Source organism: Triticum aestivum, chromosome 7B (assembly GCF_018294505.1).
Source record: "Triticum aestivum cultivar Chinese Spring chromosome 7B, IWGSC CS RefSeq v2.1, whole genome shotgun sequence".
In the NCBI taxonomy this organism is placed as follows: domain Eukaryota; kingdom Viridiplantae; phylum Streptophyta; class Magnoliopsida; order Poales; family Poaceae; genus Triticum; species Triticum aestivum.
In genome coordinates, this window is record NC_057813.1 from 677,940,582 (window position 1) to 677,958,248 (window position 17,667).

The 17,667-nt window shown below is 42.2% G+C and overlaps 1 long non-coding RNA gene across 1 annotated transcript; it reads right to left on the minus strand.

Annotated features, from left to right (window-relative positions):
• Positions 1 to 334: 334 nt before the first annotated feature.
• Positions 335 to 3,868, minus strand: LOC123161150 (uncharacterized). The gene is made up of 3 exons (XR_006480563.1): positions 3,812 to 3,868; positions 3,649 to 3,713; positions 335 to 591 (listed from the first exon to the last, which is right to left on the minus strand). It is a non-coding gene; the product is annotated as an uncharacterized lncRNA (long non-coding RNA).
• Positions 3,869 to 17,667: the final 13,799 nt, after the last annotated feature.

Below are 17,667 nucleotides of genomic sequence, written 5' to 3' on the forward strand. Positions count from 1 at the left end.
TGTTTTTAGCTATTTTAAAGCTTAACTAGTTAGCGCTGTTTCACCTCTAATGCGATGAAAATTGAATCTTTTGTTTGTATCGTCAACTGCCCTAAAGATGTGCAAGTATTGATCTTCTGTTAACCTCTCTAATGGGTGGCTGATGGCTGGATGTGTTGATGAATCGATTGATGCATGCTTGATCTGTGCCGGTTCCCAGTTTTAAGGAGAATGAGTACAAATTCAGCAAGCATGATGCAGATTCTATTCTGGCAAACCGTCCACTATATTTTTAAAAGTTAAATCTGCTTTATTCATTAAACAACATGGCTACATCATTTACATGTAAGGAGATTATAGCCTCGTGAGCTAATTATATCTAGTTAATCTTTGGATCAGGAACGAAGTGGCTTGTTTTCACTTGGGCCACTCAGTGCCATTGGATCTTATTTGAACGGCAGATGGGTGCGCGCATGTTACGCCGTGACTGCCAAGAGGCAAGTCTCCTGATCCCGGTCCGTCTTTGTCGTGCCCCGCAGAGTGGCTTCAGGCACCAACATGTTGTCTACCCTGGAAAATGTTTGTAGTACAGTTTTTCTACTCCGTTTGGACCTGAAACATAAATTATATAAATACAAGTGTGAACAAAAAAGGCAAAAATACAAAGAGTTAAACCAACGATAAAACTATTGAATTAATGAGTTTGCGTTCCTAATATTGCCGCTCACCAAGCGTGTTAATAAAATTAAGTAGTTTAACTTAAATACATTTGTGGAGAATAATATTGAACTTTAGGAATTATTGGAGCATTAATACAAGTTCTCAACATGTTAGCATCATCTCTAAATCTTCTCCTTCCTTGGCAATTGCATCACTAATTTCTTCGGAGGAAGATTTGACAGTATCATGCCTCTGGATATATCTATGGAGGACAGAAGAGGCCCAATAATAATAGGGCGGCTCAAGCCTACAACTCAGTGTCCATCAAAACAAAACAAAAAATCAGGAGAGAAGGGACAGCAGGAAGCTTCGAGCTTCAGTTAGCCAAGAGCCAGCAGTGTTATCGAATCTTTTTTTTTCGACAAGACAAGGCAATATCTTCATCACAATGCCAAAGGATGTCGCCGACAAAGAGAAATATGGCAGATTAGACCAGACAAGCCAAAGGAGGATAATAAGAATGTTGCTCTAGGTATGTGGGTGAAGAGCAAGTGGGTTTTGAACAATCCATAGGTCTCAAGCCCTCTTTTCAGAGAATGTTGCGAGTCGACAAAAGGGAAATCAACGAACAGATGGTCGGAGATCTCAGGAGTGGAGCATCTTCCACAGCCCGAGCGGCGAGCACTGGGAGCAATGTTTGAGGTGAAGTGAGGATGTCTGATGACAGCAGCAGCAAAAAATATTGATATTACATTGAGCTCGATGCAAAGAAACCAGATAAGGAATTGCATGTATATCATACTCCATAGTCACATTTATAAGAAAACTACAGAAAACCGAAAACAGCCGCCTAGCTAAACAGATTTTCTCACAGAAAGTAGACATGGAAGAAACAGAGGGTGAGAGGGGTGTAGGCAGCATAAATAATTGGTCGGGCGTCACCACAAGGAGCACACAATCACAAATGGTTTCCCAGGCAAGAGAACCCGAGGAAGTACACCCCCAAAGCAGCCACGCACCTCACTACTCTCCAAATTGAGCTACAACTAGCAAACGTTATACCTAGTGAAGTTTATGAGCCAGGCCCACAAAACAAAGAACAGCACAAACAGAAAAGTGGCAGGGCAGACTGAGTTTTGCCAGCTAGCTATTACAGGAACCTATTTCCTGAATTATTTAAATATTGTAAACCTCATAGTGGAAGTGTATGGCTATTTCATCATAACAGTCATGATATGTACTACCCCAGCCCTCTGCAGGACCCGAAACTCCGTGAGCAAGAAAAGGCATGTTTCTAAACATATAATTTACTCCTAGTTAACTTCACAAATCTGAATCCTTTTGCATGTTACCACCAAACTCTGTACATAAGTACACTATACGAACATCTACACAAATAACTACAGCTTCTTTGTTCACACAGAAATATGATTCGACCATCTTCATGAGTTAAATCGCAAAGCAAGGTTCCTGCATATGAATATTGCACAGGAAAAAGAACAGGTGGATGGATTGGAGAATAGGTCAAATTCAAATTGCCGAAACATTGATCTAATCAACCAAATTTTACATTCTTAAAGCCTCCTGAAAGGCTAAGGGTATCTGTCTGTGTGCACCGTCAGGACGATGATGATGATGCATCCGGAACACAGCAATTCCAAAAGTTCATGTCAAAGCCTACCAAATATAGCACACTGATACAATGGGCCAGCCACTAACTTGTCTAAAATATGTAACTGGTGATTCGAGTGAAATTCTTTGTGCAATTTGTGTGGTTCATTTGTTCCTAGGTCTATCCCTCGGTGTTCAAAATCATAGCCGACACCTAGTATTCTTGCAAATGAAGGATAAACACTAAACCTTTGGTCAGAACATTTGACAGAACATTTGACGAGAAGAGACCAACAAGCCATAAATAAGTTCTACTGTACCAGAGAAACTGGTATGTCAACTTGCTCACAGAACATATAATTCGAAGGGGGTCAATGGCTCGATCAGGATGCACCTGATCAATTTTACTTACCATGTGAAGCCCATGTGGAGTACTGAAAGGCAAAAGGAAGCACTTATGCATTCATAGATGGAAAAAACAAATAAACATACAATATTGCTCTGATTGAATATTGACCTAAGATGGATCTCGTAGCAATAAGAACCTCCCACCAAAGAACTACCTGTACATCATACTCAAGCTAATGGTATTCAGAATTTCACAAATGAATCAAGCAGACAAACCCTGCAGTCAGCAGGCTGCAGCAATGATATTTAGATGATTGAAGAAGACATCCCTACAGTTACACCGTGTAAGGAAATTATGCTAAATGTAAAACAGTATACAAATACTAATTTGTGCAGAAAGTAGACATGCAGGAAGCAGAGGGCCTAAACAGCCTACCTCAACCAATTTTGTTACAGAAAGTAAAAGTAGACATGCAAGAAGCGGAGGGTGTATTCGGGAGGAACAGGGGGAAATAACTGGTCAAATTACACAGCAAAGCCAGACAAAGTTTTTGAGTCATACCCTCAAAACAATGAAAAGCAGAATCCTAAAAGTTTCAGACCGACTAAGTGAGTCTGTCAACTAACTATTGCAGAATCTACTCCGTAAATTTATTTAAATATAGTTATAAACACGGACAGGGGAAGCATATGGTGTACTTCATAATAACAGACATGATAACTAATAATCTTTCTCAGGTGGCATATGCTGCGCCTTATGGTTATGTTTGGTTGGTACCCAAAATCAGCCTTATAAAAAAATTGGCCATAGCCAAACAACTTATGCTTCTTTCAATGATTACAACTTTTTTTGGCAGGCCCGTACCAACTTGCCAACTCTATTTCATATTCTTGTCAACGTAGCAAAACCTCGGCCAAATTTTAGCTAGTGCCAAATATTTCGTAGGGTCAACTTAGGCTCAAACCAAACATAGACATACAAAAAAAGGAACAGTGGATTAAAAATAATTAGCATCTGATTTTAACAGAGCTGTTGAAACAGAGAAATACCTGAGTAAAACTGATATGAAGTTAGTTTGCACATGCAATGGTAAAACTAGCATACCACATCATTCCTGAACAGAAAACAGATAACAGAATCAAAGATTCAGCTAATGATGTTGTGACATGTAGCACCTCCCGATCAGAACAGTCATAAATGTGGAACACATACCTCTGAAAAAAATCTAATCAGTATTTGCTCTACCCAATGACAGGATGGATATCCAGGATATGTACAATGCCAAATGCAATCAGCACTAAATACACTTGGCAAGCACTGCAGTATTGCAGCTTTATGTGAGCTTTGTGCTTCGAATGAGGTATCGTGCAAGTTGTTTTTTCTTTTCACAGCACATCAACAAACTGAGTACAATCAATATCTTACTAGAGGGAGCTTACTAGAGGCTGATCCTCCTCCAGCCCCACCTGCATCGGTGCTCGCGCCCAGCACGATGTTCCTTGGATCCTTCCCAAATTCTGGGTATTTGAAGTTCAACGCTTGCCACTGGCTTGCATCCTTAGGGTTACTCAGCATCTTGTCTTTTTTATTTATCTCCGGATCATTTCCGTCATCTTCCCGCTTATTCTCCTCCCTATCCGCATGCCAGCGCAGGAGCTTTGCTACCTTAGGGTCCGCGAAATACCGCTGCAGACAAGGAGTGATCGGAAAGTACCACACCGATTTTCGAGGAGCTTTCTTCCTCCTCTTGTATCGAGTGACGCCGCACACCGGACATATGGTAGACTCCGCGTGCTCGTCCCGATAAATGATGCAATTGTTCATGCACACATGGTATTTCACGTGCTGTAAATCCAGAGGACACACGATTTTCTTCGCCTCCTCGAAACTGGTCGGGCACTTGTTCCCCTTGGGAAGACGTTCGTGCCAGAATGACATGTTCTCGTCGAAGTATGCGTCGGTCATTTTGTGTTTTACCTTCATCTCCAGAGCCATGAGCGTTACTTTCAGGCGGGTATCCTCGGGCCTGCATCCTTCATACAATGGAGTAACTGCGTCTATCTCCAGTTGATCCAGCTTGGCTTTCTCTCAGGCGGCAGCTCTTGCGTTATCCGTCTGCTTGAGAAGCAGCTCTTGAATATGAGGGTCCTGTACCCAGCCTCCATCGTCATCTGCTCCGGCATCTTCATCTTCATGATCATGCCCTTCATCTTGATCTTCCTCATCATCATGTACGACATTTTCTACATGATGACTGTGTACAGCATCACCGCCGTGATCATGTCCTGGAGATTCTTCGTCTTCTCGCCCGCCCTCGCCGCGGTGGTACTCAAACTAAGTCCTAAATTTCTATTCATACTTTAGTCAAATGAAACAAGCAGTATAATGATGAAGCATTTCAATAAATTCACAGCCAACAAGATGAGGAATCTATTATGTACTAAAAGCACAAAAGGTGAAAGAACAATATTCTAGAAAGTCCAGCAAAAATTAGAGACATCTATGCATTTCTGTACTTCATACTCAATTAACCATTAAACAACAGCCATTGGATCCCACAGCACCGCCTCCACTGCCGCCCAAGCTGGAAGTTTACTTTCCATTCCCCTTTGAAGCACCCGCCAGCGACACCCCACCGGTGCCATCATATCCTTTCATGCACATGCCGCTTCTGGCACGAGCACGTCTCGGCCTACAGCCAACGCGCGTGCACGCACCTGCTCCACAGCCACAGCAGCCGATCTGACGGATGGAGATCGTGGCGCATGCAGAAAGCTGCTTAAGCTCCTCAAGTAAACACCTAGGGGCTCCGTCTCGCCACCTGGCGTTCAAGAAACCAAAGTTGTCCGTCGTTCCCGTCACTCCTAGTGCTCCAACAGAAGGGACTGATGATAATTTCACCAAGCCGTGGTATTTCCCTGATTCTCCTACTGTTTTAGCCTCGGCTGTGCGCAATATGCACCGAGATCCCATAGTCGTGTGCCATCATAATCCAGAGGCAATCTGAATCTATATATCATTTAAGTTACAATGTATTTTCATTGTTGTTCTCATGTGTCGCTGCCATGTATTGGGTTTACTATGGTGTTGTTTATCACCATGTTGTTTCCTTCTACCAATCATGTAATCTGTTCACTCTTGTCTTGTGTTTTGTTTTCGTGTGGGTGCACTCTTTCTCTTATGTTACCATAATGTATTTTGAATGAAAATAATATAATCAGGTTAGTCCATTAGTTAATCAATATCTTGTTTGGTGTGGTGTTTGAGATAATTGATTTGAGGTGAAGGGAGAAAATATTTCTCAAACACCGATGTTGTTACATGTTTTGATGCAAAGCAAAGAAGTATGAAATATGCAAATTCCAAATTCAGGAAATCATACTCAAAGATCGAACGACCCTGAAAATCATAAAAGTCCATACTCATGTCATCCAAGCGTGAGGTTGTTGTAGTATATCATGAACAAAGTTTGTTGTAACCTTTATAACTGAACTACAAATGGCCACTAACATTCAAATCCCAGGCGGCTTCATTTGTTGATGTCATGAAGGCGGCATGAACGTTGATCTTTATCCAGATTTCTCGGGGGATCACGACACTGAATTTCGGTACATCGATCAGTCTTAACAGTATTAGATGTATCCAAATGTATAGAAAACTACAGTAATTAACTCGTGTGGTGATATCTAAAGTAGTGGAAGGTCTTCGGTATATTAATTTTATGTAATAAGAATAATCTTTAAAAATATATAGTAGCGATGATTGTACGACCATATTTGAAGTACAACGTTATTAGTTGTCTTAACATGAAATATTTTTGCATTCTGTTGTAGTACTTATCTCTTGATTTGCATTATAGCATATCTTATTTTCGTCCACGTACATGATCTTGTTACATCATGAAATTACTAGTGATTTTAGGTACTTTCCGATTGGTTTATTCGAGGGATTAGGATTGCAAACGTAGTTGATCTAATATGACCCACATCTAGATGTATTACACATGCCTTGTGTAAGGTTAGTCTAAGATAAGTTTAGAGGATAACCGATGATGTTCTTGAAAGATTCAGTCCTACTGGGTATGGAGGATCAAAAAGATGATTTTTCTCTCATTCCGTATAGTTGTTTTTTCCAGTTGAACCTCTCTGGTTCAATGCACTTTTTATAAAAAAAATGAAAAGCAATACAAATATGCAGCAGAATCCTGCCGTTTCCCTAAAAAAAGCAACAAGATGATTGAATTTTGCACCAGGTTACCAGATAACATAGCTACTAGGTCAAAATCGTTGCTAACCTTCCCCGCAAAAAAAAAAAGCTTTGCTATCTTGACACTCAATAATAAATTGCATCTTTCTTGTATCTCATGCTTTCTTTGTCAAAATTCACATGCCACTTTTGGCCACTTTTTGGCAATAAATTTGGTTGTTGCCACCCAAACCAATTGCGTAGAACCCTAAAACTCAATTGCAGAAAGCTTCACATGTGTGCATAGCGGTGCCAAACAAAGTCGTTTAGATAGAAACCCTATAACTCAAAACCCATTGTTGTGTGAAAAGCTTCGCAGACATTAAACCCATGTGCATTGGAGAGCGTTCTATGCACATCTGGTTTGTCAATTGTTCTTTATATCAGTACCAGCCTTGCATCCAACTAATTTATGACACGTGTAATTTTTGAATGGTTTGTCACACACACGCATGCACGCACACCCACACGCACGCAGGCACGCACGCGCGCGCGCACACACACACACAGCGGATTTATATTTGGAATACTATTGCCATCAAATGTTCGTATTGAAGCATAGTCTACTCTATTTTGGTTCTTCGAAGTTAGCAGCATAACGCATTATAACTTAAGTATTTATTGCCTGGAGAAATCAAATTACTCAAATACCTAGGTGTTTTTGTAAAGTAAAGGAATATGTATGAAATATTGCAAATTAAATTTCAGGAAAGACAAGTCCTAACTTATCTACCATATCGCGCAGACTCGTAAGCAACTAAGTAAATGTTTTTTAGGAAACAACAGGACTCTTCTGCATATTCTTAGTATTATGTTTTATAAAAAATACAACTAAGTAAATGTCTCTCTTAATTTTGTCCTACACTACTAAGCGGGAAGTTGCGTCATACACAACTTTGGCATAATTGATCCACAAACTCTATAAAGTATACACTACTACAAAATGAGCTAGCAGTGGTGGATGACAAGTATATGTGTGCCACCGAAACATTTAGCCCATGACTAACATGGTAAGAATTTATTAGTGGAGGGCGGCATGTTTTGCCCGCTAGTGCACATCCAATACCTGTTGTCAGCCCTCTTCTGTACCCACCCCTGTTGTCAGCCCTCTTTTGTACCCACCACTGTCTAGACGAAATAGCGGTGGCATGTACCTATCGGTGCCCGCCAATAATGTGCCCCACCTATAAGCCTTTTCCCAGTAGTGATAGCATTTTAATCTGTTATTAGGATTCACCACTATAATAGAATAAGATCCAAGAATCAAGCACCTAAATATCATCAAATTCCATACTCTCATACTTACAAATAGGTTGTTTTAATATAGATGAACAAGGTATGAAAGTTGATCCATATACATATTTCTCAGGGTGGTCGCATCCTTGAATTCTGGTACATCGGTCATTCTTAACATCACCAGAAATATGAAAATGATTGAAAAAACTTGTAGTATCTCCTATAAGGTAATATCTACATTACATTACGGTCTTGAAGATACTAATTTTATTCATCTCTGAGAGCCTTCTGTCACAATCTACCCAGCAACGGACGACTGGGAGGCTTTCTTCGCCCGACTGTAGAGATCATGCGCCTTGGTTCCACATGTCATGGACACACGCTGACTATAGAGATCACGCGCCCTTGGGCCACCCGTCATCGAGCTTCCAACTGGGTCGCCCGGTTGCGAGCCGTCCTGGCAGATCAGATGGCCCGGAGCCGCCCCACGAGGCTCCTGTCGCTAGCCAACTGGCAATGGATGGGCAGGAGCCTTTCCTCACCCTCGAAAAGCCTAGGAAGGCGCGCACTTTAGCATTCTTTATATAGGAATAATGGGTTAATTGATTCAACATGATTTACCGGAATCTTTATGATTTAAAAAATTGATAACGATCATTTTTGGACTATCCCCAATTATAGTTCATAACGTTTTTGCAGGCTCATCACAGTTTTTTTATGTTTGATGTATACAATGTAATAATGCGTCAATTCTCCATCATTATTTATGGGAATATTATGGAAGATGTTGTTTTTTCCTCTTTAACTTGACGAAGTAGTATGAAAATAATATTTATACCCATATTAGTTGTTATATTTTATTTTATTTTTGATATAATTAAATATGTATTGTCTATGAAGTGTTCTCATTCTTTTTGACAAGTACTATTGTATGTTATGGATTCTTGATGTGGCAAACAAATTGTATTCCTTTAGTGGTGCTGCTTAAGTGAGTACAATGTGATTAAGCCTTTTAAAATTGTACTCTATTGGACAATGTTATTTGTTCATCTTTTAGGAAGTGTTTACCATTATGGCTCATACAAATAAAATTATGAAAAATGATCCTAAAAAAGGCATGATTAAATTCTTTTCTACAATTGTGATATTTTATTTAACACAAAGATTGTATTGTTTACTTGCCATAATGAAAACATACAGGAAATCATAAAAAGAAGTTAACCATTTAAAAGTTTGATCACAATAATTAAAGATGGTGCCCTTGCATATGCGAGGAACACTTTGCAAGTGTCATCTAAAAGAATACTTGGTAATTATCTATTACCTTTGAGAAAAAAATCAATTTTTGTGGCTTCCTAAATCCTATATTCCTAAAAAGTTCATTCCCACTAAAAGCAAAGTATTCTTAAAAAGTTAGTCCTGACCACAAGCAATTCTCTCAACATGCGCAGCCCTCCACCTCAAAAAGTGTTCAATGTCAGCATTCACTATTTTTTAGCCATGCATCACATCAATTACCTTTAAGTCTTACAACATGCACTCACCAACCTCACCAAGACATGAATATTTGGCACATCACAATTAGTCATGTTCTTATCGAAGTCATGCATCTTAGAAAAACTCATGTCATTAGCATGCCATCTTATTGATGTGGTACAGAATACTAACTCAAACTGACAGTATATATTGATCGTTATGGTGTGGATTAAAGAGTGAAAATATGAATTGAAGAATGCAATACGTGCATACAAGTATTGGCTAGTGTGCCGGCTATCTGTAAATACTAAGGGCATCGAGGTGTCTTGGAGCAGCAAGCCATCCACGATGTACCCATTGATGTGCGGATGCATTGGCTTGTCCGAAATCCCACCAACTGGATGCAAACCAGGGGGAGGTGAGCAGGCTTACAAACCCCCACAACGTACTAGTTCTGCACCCCGGTCCAATCAAAATATTCTCTCGAGCACTCGCCATCTCCGGCGCAACTGCATCTCCACTCTCCACGCTACATTCAGGCCAGCCTAGAGGGGACGCGACCGGTCACTTGAGCCATCATTGAATGGGAGTGTTGGCTGAGTGCGCCACCCCCTTCACGTCATGGTCTCCACGCCTGTTCAATGCCAGAGAGACGTGACCGGATGGGGTGACGAGATGACTATCTACTGCATTGATGTCGGCTGTTCATCTATCTATGTGTCGACATTAAACAGACGTGATAGCCGAGAAACCCAGTCCAGTGTCTGCACTGAAACAACTTGATGTTTGGCTTGGTCGATGCCCTTTATTTATATGTGGCCGCACACAACATGATCCGCACCACACCATGTCCATTTCCGTTCCTCTGTGCACCACCTTTGCCATGACAAGCTCTAGAGCAAAGTGGGAGACCCTCTTGGCGGAGAAGAAGCATGAGTTGCCCAGGCTTGCGGCTGACTAGCAGCACTGTCATGTGTGACGAATAGAGGCTGCTTCGCCGGAGGTGAGAAACGACGACGTGACAATGAGCCGGCGCCCCCGCTCACACAAGTCCATGGCGAAACCACACTTCAACATCTTCATGACGGAGGAGCAGCCGACACCACCAGTGTTGATGTTTTGGCTGGCGCTGGAGGAGCAAGGCTACAACCTTTCCAACCTCCCGCATTACTGGCTGGCTGAGGGCCAAAATCTATGGGGACTTCGCAAGCGGGGAGGCCACGGCGGCCATGGCCTCGGAGAGGCTGAACTTCGTCGAACAACAGGTAGGGCTTTACGGGAGCACGTGCAGTGCTTGTGCCGGCTGCAACGCGGTAACAATGGAGGCGAGCACGACGGCTTAGGCGATCGCGAACGGGAACGGTTACATCGGCAGCTCCGCATCACCCGCGGTTCCCGTCGGGCCACAAGGACAACGAGTCTGGCCCATTCCACGTCCATCTTGGACCTCACATTGACCGACGACATCCAAGCAACGGAATTCGACAAGGAAGAGTAGGACATGGGAGAAGAAGGGGTCCGTATCCCATGTGGGCATGCTCGTGTCCCATTTCTTACTCTTCATCGCCGGTGAGCCACAACTTCACTTCGTGGAGCTCAGGCCCGGCAAAGATGCCGGACATGGGGAAGACGGGACATGGAACAAGGACGCCTCCACGCCTAGCGAAGATTTAGACTAGATTAACATTTTATGTTAAAAAATGTCATGTACACTTTTTAAAATGAAATATGCAAAAAATGTCATGAATTTAGACCGGTTTAAAGGATCATCCAGTTTGTTCAAATACCGTTTAAAGTATGACCGGACGTTTGATGGATAGGGTTGAATGGCCAACTCCTGTATCACTGTCCGTGGACAGATACTAATGTCCGTTTTATGGGATAGCGTTCAAGATACCCTAGAGCCTTTTTTCTTGAAAAACTCTAGAATGCTATAAGACTTTTTGGAGATACATTTACGGAAATGATAAAAAATACAAATACCGAATATTAATCTACAATCTGACTTGAGATGTTTTTTTATCCGAAAAAATACTTTCATTTATTTTGAAAATTACTTAAACCGTTAAATTCCTAACCTAGCAATGATGCTTAGCCACGTTGGAAAGAAATGCAATGGAAGAAAAGACAACACTCGTTTAAGAAAAGACAAACTTCACATGATATATGTGTAAGCAGCAGAAAAGTGTGGTTCCCATCAGCTAAGCACACGTAATCTAGGTCTGATCACCTCATCCTCATCCGGGGCATCGGACGATAAGCTAGACTGACGTGAAACGTGCCCGTAGCCGGCGCCTTTTAGGTATGAGAGCGCGCGCTCGGCCGAGGAGACGCATGCATCTGCGCGAGAACAGAAACGGCAAAGCGATGAAAGCAGTAAAATCAGCAATGCAAGCTGTACTAGTGTACTTAATCCCTTTGCGTACACGCTATGGTATATATCTTTTGTCGTGTTCCGTTCCAAGCAAGGACGCGCGAGAAAGCAGACGCCTGACCAGCAACGTGTATACGAGTATAAGCTACTCCCTCCGACCCATAATATAAGAACGTTTTAATACTAGTATCAAAAATGTTCTTATATTATGGGACGGAGGGAGTAGGAGATATACAACCAAAACAAAAGTGAAAAGTAACAATGCAAGCTTTACGTGCACGCCATCATATGCATTTTTTGTCGGTGTTCATAACCACTCTCCATTTCTGGTGAGGCGGCGTGGTTCCAGTGAAGCTGAAACGTACGTACGCGACGCACGGCATGATGCCGGCTAGGTAAGCTGCGCAAAACCCGCTATTAAAATCTATCGTCTTGCACACATCCGGCATCTACCTCAAAGGGCATCTGCCTCCGTTCGACTGTCGTGAAGGCCATGGCAGCCGCAGCAGCGGGTGAGAACAGCAAGTTAACTGTAGTGAGAAAGACGGGGGAGGGCAAGTTCACGGCAACGATCAAGCACCCGGTGACGAAGACACAGTTGTGGCTGGGGACGTACTCTTCCCCCGAGGTCACCGCGTGCGCCTACGACCTCGCGGCTAGGGAGCTGAAGGGCATAACGGCAAAGCTCAACTTCCCCTACCCTCCGCCGGCCATACTGGTTAAGGAGGTGATCGCTGCACCGAGGCACCGCAGCCATGGTCACGACACACCGCTCTTTGAAGTCGTTATAAGGGAATCATGGAACATCTCAACCAGCCCACTTGTCAGTAGGCATTGTTGCTATTTTTATGAGTAAGGAAGTTTTCATGTGAAAATCAAATAATGTTTACACAAGAACAGCAATAAGTACTCTCCACAAAACCAAGGAACTAAGAGAGAGAACAGTTGTACAAATCTGGGTGAAGGAATCAACCCGAATTTAAACAATTAATTGACCCCTTCACCATTCTATAACTTAAATTGGTGCTTAACTTGTTATATTACAACATGGGCAGATTCAGTGTCAGAATATGGTGCCCACAAATATTTGGAACGCAGTCCACAACCTAGTCCAGCACACATCTAGTCTTCATGTCTACTATAGTCAATATATAAATAAATCTAGACACTTCCACTGTAAAAAGTTAAAAACAGATGAAAACATGCGCAATACAACTAGGCCATGAGCAATTGAGAAAAACCTTAGTCATGAATTCAATGCCACTGGTGGCGGCAAAAGCGGCTGAGCGAGCATGCGGAACAATGGAGGGTTAGGTCTATGAGGTAGCGAGTGGAGTTCAGCAGCTGCAGGTGACATGAGGTCGTGTGTTGTCGCTTGGTGTGAGCTCACGGCTATTGTGTAAAACTATTGTTGAACTATCTGTATAATACTTTTGGTAAATTCTCATCCGATACGCCAGAATTATGGTGCATCAGGACTTCAATAACTATTTCGGTTTTAGAGGATACTATCTCCGTCTTAGAGGATAGCGTTGAAGATACGTTGGAGATACGTTTACGGAAATGAGAAAAATAGAAATACAGAATATTAATCTGACAATCAGACTTGATGTTTTCTTATCGGAATAAATAATTTAATTTATTTTGAAAATTACTTAATCCGTTAAATTCCTAACTTAGCAATGATGCTTAGCCACGTTGGAAAGAAATGCAATGGAAGAAAAGACAACATTCGTTTAAGAAAAGACAAACTTCACACAATATATGTATAAGCAGTAGAAAAGTGTGGTTCCCATCAGCTAAGCACACGTAATCTAGGTCTGATTACCTCATCCTCATCCGGGGCATCAGATGATAAGCTAGACTGACGTGTAACGTGCCCGTATCCGGCGCCTTTTAGGTACGAGAGCGCGCGCTCGGCCGAGGAGACGCATGCATCCGCGCGAGAACAGAAACGGCAAAGCGATGAAAGCAGTAAAATCAGCAATACATGTTGTACTAGTGTACTTGATACCTTTACGAAACCACATGCAGTGCTCCGCATCACCCACGGTTCCCATCGAGCCACAACGACCACGACTCCGGCCCGTCCACATCTATCGTGGACCTTACATCGATGGGCGACGTCCAAGCAATGGAATTCGACAAAGAAGAGTAGCACATGGGAGACGGATGCGCTCGTGTCCTTGCGGGCATGTCCGTGGCCCATGTCTTATTCTTTATGGCCGGCGACTACCAGCTTCACTTCCCGGAGCGCAGAACCGGCAAAGATGCTGGACATGGGGAAGACAGTACATGGAACATGGACGCCTCCACGGCTTGCGAAGATTTCGACTAAGTTAACATTTTATATTAAAAATGTCATGTACACTTTTGTTAAATGAAATATGTTAAAAATGTCATGAAATTGGTCCGGCTTAAATGATCGGTCAGTTTGTTCAAATACCATTTAAAATGTGACTAGATGTATGATGGATAGGGTTGGTTGGACACTAGCTAGGTCCGCTTTAGGGGATAGCATTGACGATACCCGAAAGCCTTTTTTCTAGAAAAACTCTACAATGCTACAAGACTTTCTGAAGATATGTTTATGGAAATGTTAAAAATAGAAATACCTAATATTAATCTAACAATCTGACTTTTTTTAGGGTGAATCTAACAATCTGACTTGAGATGTGTTTTTAACAGAAAATATAATTTAATTTATTTTGAAAATTCCGTAGACACTTAAATTTCTAACTTAACATTGATGCTTAACCACGTTGGAAAGAAATCATTAGAAGAAACAACAACGTCTGTTTAAGAAAAGACAAACTTCACACAATACATGTATAAGCAGCAGAAAAGTGTGGTTCAGGGCATGTACAATGGTGGCATATGGATACATATGCCCCATGACAAAAAGTAATTTGAGGCACCTACATTTATTTTTTCTCTCCAATGCAAGCTATCACTAGTGGGCCTCATTAAGAAATAGAAAATAAAGACTTTAGTACACATGTATCTCTACTTTTCACTTCAACCTTTTCAGCTTTTGTCACCGGACCACACTTTTTCTCTTCAAGCACCCACCTCCTGGAGAGGATCCCGCTTCCCTATCCAAACCTACTTTACGTCATATCCTATCCTACGTGGCATGTGAGGCATCACCTTGAGGCTATGTATTGTACATGCCCTCACATCAGCTAAGCGCACGTAATCTAGGTCTCTGTCCAATCTGGTGCATCAGATGATAGCTTTGCTGACGTGTAACGTGCCCGTATGTGGCGCTCTTCGACCGAGGACGCGCCATAGTAAAATCAGCAATGAAAGATGTACTAGTGTGCTTGACCCCTTTACGTACAGGCCATCGCATATATCTTTTGTCGTGTTAATCAGCGAGAAAGCAGTGTGTGTATAATAGTATAAGCTGGGAAAAATACAACCAAACAAAAGTGAAAAGGAACAATGCAAACTGCAAGGCGGTTCTATACGTGCACGCCATGATATATTTTTTTTTGTCAGTGTTAATAACCACACTCCGTTCATGGTGACGCGGCGAGGTTCAAGTGAGGCTGAAACGTACGTACGCGAGGTGATATCTGCACCGAGGCACCGCAGCCACGATCACAATGCACTGCTCTTTCAGGTCGTTACGTTGCCACCAGACCCCACAGCACCGCCTCAACCGTCGCCCAAGCTGGTAGTTTACTTTCCCTTCCCCTTTAAAGCGCAAGGCCGGCGACACCCCGCAGGTGCCTGCATACCTATTCCTGCACATGCCGCTTCCAGCATGAGCACGTCCCAGCCTGCAGCCGGCGCACACACCTGCTCCACATACACAACAGCCGATCTGACGGATGCAGATCGTGGCGCAGGCCGAAAGCTCCTTAAGCTCCTCAAGGGAACCCCTACATGATCTGTCTTGCCACCTCTGGTGTTCAAGAAACCCAAGCTATTCGTCGTTCCCGTCACTCCTAGTGCTCCAATAGAAGGGACTGATGACAATTTCGCCAAGCCGTGGTATTTTTCTGATTCTCCTGCTGTTTAGCCTCGGCTGTGCGTAATATGCACCGAGAGCCCATAGTCGTGCGCCATCATAATCCAGAGGCAATCTGAATTTATCTATCATATAAGTTTTAATTGCAAATGTATTTTCATTGTTATTCTCGTGTGTCACTGCCATGTAATGGTTTTACTGTGGTGTTGTTTATCATCATGTTGTTTGTTTTTACCCGTCACGTAATCTTTTCACTCTTGCCATGTGTTCTGTTTCGGTGTGGGGTGCACTCTTGTCTTATGTTACCATAATGTATTTTGAGTAGAAATCATGTAATCAGTTTACTCCATTAGTTAATAAATATGTTGTTTGGTGTGGCGTTTGAGATAATTGTTTTGAGGTGAAGAGAGAAAATATTGCTCAATCATCGGTGTTTTTACAATTTTTAGAGCAAAGAGAAGAAGTGTGAAATATGCAAATTCCAAATTCAGGAAATCAGGATCAAGGATGGAAGGATGCTGAAAAATCATCAAAGTCCATGCTCTCATGTCATCCAAGTGCACAGTTGATGTAGTATATCATGAACAAAGTTTGTTTTAACCTTTAGAACTGAACTAAAATGGCCACTGGCAATCAAATCCCTGACGGCTTCAGTAGTTTTTGTCTCGAGGGGGGCATGAACATTGATCTCTATCAAGATATCACGGGCGATCGCGGCCTTGAATTCTGGTATATCGATCGCTCTAGACAGTATTAGAAGTATCCAAATGTATAGAAAACTATAGTAACTCATGGCTGATGATATCTGTATATTAATTTAATTCAATAAGAATAATCTGAAAAAATGTAGAGCAGCAATCATTGCACGACCATATTTAATATAAAAAGTTATTAGTTGTCTTAACATGAAATATTTTTATAATAATATTTGGGGCATTGTGTTGTAGTACTTATCTCTTGGATTTGTAGTATGGATGTCATATAGTATATCCTTATTTTCTTCCATGTACATGAGCTTGTTGCATCATGAAATTACTAGTGATATTAGGTATCGTCCAATTGGGTTATTCCAGGGAATGATTGCTAATGTAGTCCATTCTAGTCTGACTCACCGACAACAACGGACTCGGCACCGACGACGACGAGCGGCGCGACCGTTCCTCATCACACCGGACGCAGACAGACGCGCCTCCCCTGGTTTCTCGTGGAACATGACGAGCCAGAGCAGGTACCTCCATCCTTCCCAATCCCTAGCCGCAGCTCTCTGAACTTCAGTAGTACGCATGTGATGGATCAATGGATGGATGGATCGATGGATGTAGTTATCTAGTTCGAACTTCCAGTACACATCTGATGGATGGATCAATGGATCGATGGATGTAGTCAGGTAGATGTATACAGACAGGTAGATGGATGGACGGATGTAGGGCCGAACTCCCACATCTACGTAGGGCTAGATGGATGGATGTATTATAGCCTGTACGGGTAGATGTAGCGGCGACGGATGGATGGATGGAGTTGTAGGGCAGAATGGATGGATGTATTATAGCCTGTACGGGTAGATGTAGCGGCGACGGATGGATGGATCATGGATGGATGGAGTTGTAGGGCAGAATGGATGGATAGATCAAAATTTTCATTGATTCCTTGTGTAATTAGTTTTCTGCTGTTGATGACCTAGTTGATGATCTACTTGTTGTAGCATAGCAGCTTGAAAAATACTCTACTTGCTGGAAAATTACATAGACTCCATGTCTA